This window comes from Triticum urartu, chromosome 7 (genome assembly GCF_003073215.2).
Source record: "Triticum urartu cultivar G1812 chromosome 7, Tu2.1, whole genome shotgun sequence".
Lineage (NCBI taxonomy): Eukaryota > Viridiplantae > Streptophyta > Magnoliopsida > Poales > Poaceae > Triticum > Triticum urartu.
Window position 1 is genome coordinate 600,220,462 of NC_053028.1, and position 4,218 is coordinate 600,224,679.

Consider the following 4,218-nt stretch of genomic DNA (forward strand, 5'->3'; position numbering starts at 1 on the left):
GGGAGAGAGGCCGGAGGATTCAACCCTCAAATCAAGAGCCTGAATGGCCGATAGTAGGGTCTTCTTATGGTCGAAGATCACAAACGATGTTAACCCCAACCCTTCATTAATTGACGCCCACGCTTGGCACAATATTGCCAAGAGTCGACTAACGATGAGGACCGATGCAGTTCCACCCTAGAGGCGGTCCACCTATCTCTAATAGCCTCCATGAAACCACGATGATTCAACTAGAGGTTTTGAAGCGAATTGCGGCGGTGGACGTGGCAGTCCTCCAGTCCTCTATAGAGGACAAGTGAAGCGACACATGGTCGGAGCCAATCCACATAATTGCGCGGAGGGGAGCGAGGGTACACCGGAGTTCCCACTCGGGCGACATGAAGACATGATCAAGCATGCACCGAGTAGGATCCATCTGCTTATTTATCCAAGTGAAACAAGCGCCGATGCGGTCGATCTCTTGCAACCCCAGGTCAACTATGTAGTCCTTAAAGAGTTGCTTCTAGGAGAAATTAATACAGTTGTTGGTTTGTTGCCCGGATGTTGGATGAGATTGAAATCACCCCCACCACCACTAGGAGAGTGGAGTTTGAGATTTTCCAATGGAGCTCGTCAAGAAGGTCTCATAATGACGGTGGTCGACATGTCCATAGAAGATTACAATTTCCCACTTGAAGTTCACGTCACGCTCGAACAGCTCCATACTAACGAAGAATTCTCCCATCTCCATGCCTTCTACTTCAAAGGTAATATCCTGCACTGCCAGAAGGATGCCTCTATAGAGGTTGGCCGTCCCACTAGAAGGGAGCCAGTGCCAGGCAAAGAGATGGATGCTAAGCCGTTCGAGTTTGGATAGAGAGAACTCGGAGCATTTGGTTTCTTTAATCGCCACAATGTCAATCCGCTCATCCACTAGTAGAAAATAGGGCTTTGGTCATGAACCGGGACCCATGGGGGCATACGTCCCAGTTCGTGAGCCCAGGGGGCCGGCCGGGGCCTTGTGGGCATTGGTCCCCGTTCGTCTGGATCTATTTGTCCCGGTTCCTGGCATGAACCGGGACCAATGGGCCTCACTCCTGTCCCACATACATTGGTCCCGGTTCGTGGCTCGAACCGGGATAGAAGGGGGGCCTTTAATCCCGGTTCCATCCATGAACCGGGACAAACGAGTTGCCTATTTATACCCCCTTGCCGTCGAGTAGAGCACTCCACACTGCTCTGTTTTTTTGGCCGGCGAGGGGAGGGCATTTGGGTGCTCGAGCTCACCTCCTATGCACATGAGGTGTTCGATGAAATGCCCAAGCAACGCTAGTTAAGTTTTCTCCTTTCGATGCTCGACCTCCAAGCTCCATTTTCCCCGAGATTTGCATAGGTTTAGCAGTCCGTCACGTCACGTCCCCGTCTTCACCGCCGTCGATCGCCTGTGCTGATCTCGTCGCGGGCACCACCGTGGTGAGCCTCTTGTGCTAATCTTCTTTCTGAAAGAAAAATAATTCTTACTTTAGATAGATACTTGTCTACTTTTCTTACTTTTGACGCACATAATTATATATAATGCACGCAGATGAACCGATAATGGATGTACGGTGACAGACACACCTCTGAGTACATTAAGGGCATACATAATTTTCTCAAAGTGGCTGAGGCAAACAAGCAGAATGGTTTTATGTGTTGTCCATGCCCTATATGTCGGAATACAAAGTCTTACTCTGACCGGAAAATCCTTCACACCCACCTGCTTTATAAGGGTTTCATGCCACACTATAATGTTTGGACAAAGCACGGAGAAATAGGGGTTATGATGGAAGACAACAAAGAAGAAGAGGAAGATGACAACTATGTGCCCCCTGAATACCGTGATGCTGCAACGAGGGAAGCTGCTGAAGATCAAGAGGAACCAGACGATGTGCCCGATGATAATGATCTCCGCCGGGTCATTGTTGATGCAAGGACAGAGTGCGAAAGTCAAAAGGAGAAGCTGAAGTTCGATCGCATGTTAGAGGATCACAAAAAAGGGCTGTACCCCAATTGCGAAGATGGCAACACAAAGCTCGGTACCGTACTGGAATTGCTGCAGTGGAAGGCAGAGAATGCTGTGTCTGACAAAGGATTTGAGAAGCTACTGAAAATATTGAAGAAGAAGCTTCCAAACGATAACGAATTTCCCAACAGTACGTACACAACAAAGAAGGTCATATGCCCTCTAGGATTGGAGGTGCTGAAGATACATGCATGCCCCAATGTCTGCATCCTCTACTGCAGTGCGTACGAGGATTTGAACGCATGCCCGGTATGCGGTGCATTGCGGTATAAGATCAGACGAGATGACCCTGGTGATGTTGACGGCGAGCCCCCCAGGAAGAGGGTTCCTACGAAGGTGATGTGGTATGCTCCTATAATACCATGGTTGAAACGTCTATTCAGAAACGAAGAGCATGCCAAGTTGATGCGATGGCATAGAGAGGACCGTAAGAAAGACTCTGGAAGTTGAGGGCACCCGCTGACGGGTTGTAGTGGAGAAAAATCGAGAGAAAGTACTGGGCTGAGTTTGCAGGTGACCCAAGGAACGTATGGTTTGGTTTAAGCCCGGATGGCATTAATCCTTTCGGGGAGCAGAGCAGCAATCACTGCACCTGGCCCATGACTCTATGTATGTATAACCTTCCTCCTTGGATGTGCATGAAGCGGAAGTTCATTATGATGCCAGTTCTCATCCAAGGCCCTATGCAACCCGGTAACGACATTGATGTGTACCTAAGGCCATTAGTCGAAGAAATTTTACAGCTGTGGAATGGAAATGGTGTACGTATGTGGGATGAGCACAATCAACAGGAATTTAACCTGCACGCTTTGCTGTTTGTAACCATCAACGATTGGCCCGCTCTCAGTAACCTTTCAGGACAGACAAACAAGGGATACCACGCATGCACGCACTGTTTAGCTGACACCGAAAGTATATAACTGGACAAATGCAGGAAGAATGTGTACCTGGGCCATCGTCAATTTCTTCTGAGCAACCATCAATGTCGAAAGAAAGGCAAGCATTTCAAAGGTGAGGCAGATCACCGGAAGAAGCCCGCCATGCGTACCGGTGATCACGTACTTGCTATGGTCAATGATTTACACGTAATCTTAGGAAAGGGTCCCGACGGACTATCTGTTCCGAATGACGCTGAGGGACGCGCACCCATGTGGAAGAAGAAATCTATATTTTGGGACCTACCCTACTGGGAAGAGCTAGAGATCTGCTCTTCAATCGACGTGATGCACGTGATGAAGAACCTTTGCGTGAACCTGCTAGGCTTCTTGGGCGTGTATGGGAAGAAAAAAGATACACCGGAGGCACGGGAGGACTTGCAACGTTTGCACGAAAAAGACAGCATGCCTCCAAAGCAGTATGAAGGTCCTGCCAGCTATGCTCTTACCAAAGAAGAGAAGGAAACCTTCTTTGAATGCCTGCTCAGTATGAAGGTCCCGACTAGCTTCTCATCGAATATAAAGGGAATAATAAATATGCCAGAGAAAAGGTTCCAGAACCTAAAGTCTCATGACTGTCACGTGATTATGACGCAACTGCTTCCGGTTGCATTGAGGGGGCTTCTACCGGAAAACGTCCGATTAGCCATTGTGAAGCTATGTGCATTCCTCAATGCAATCTCTCAGAAGGTGATCAATCCAGAAATCATACCAAGGCCAAGGAGTGATCTGGCGCAATGTCTTATCAGTTTCAAGCTGGTGTTCCCACCATCCTTCTTCAATATCATGACGCACGTTGTCAGTGTCAAAACCGGCGGATCTTTGGTAGGGGGTCCGGAACTGTGCGTCTAAGGCGGATGGTAACAGGAGGCAGGGGACACGATGTTTTACCCAGGTTCGGGCCTTCTTGATGGAGGTAAAACCCTACGTCCTTCTTGATTATACTTGATAATATGGGTATTACAAGAGTTGATCTACCACGAGATCGGAGAGGCTAAACCCTAGAAGCTAGCCTATGGTATGATTGTATGTTGTCCTACGGACTAAAACCCTCCGGTTTATATAGACATCGAAAGGGGTTAGGGTTACACAAGGTCGGTTACAAAGGAGGAGATATACATATCCGTATTGCTTAGCTTGCCTTCCACGCCAAGTAGAGTCCCATCCGGACACAGGACAAAGTCTTCAATCTCGTATCTTCATAGTCCAACAGTCCGGCCAAAGATATAGTCCGGCTGTCCG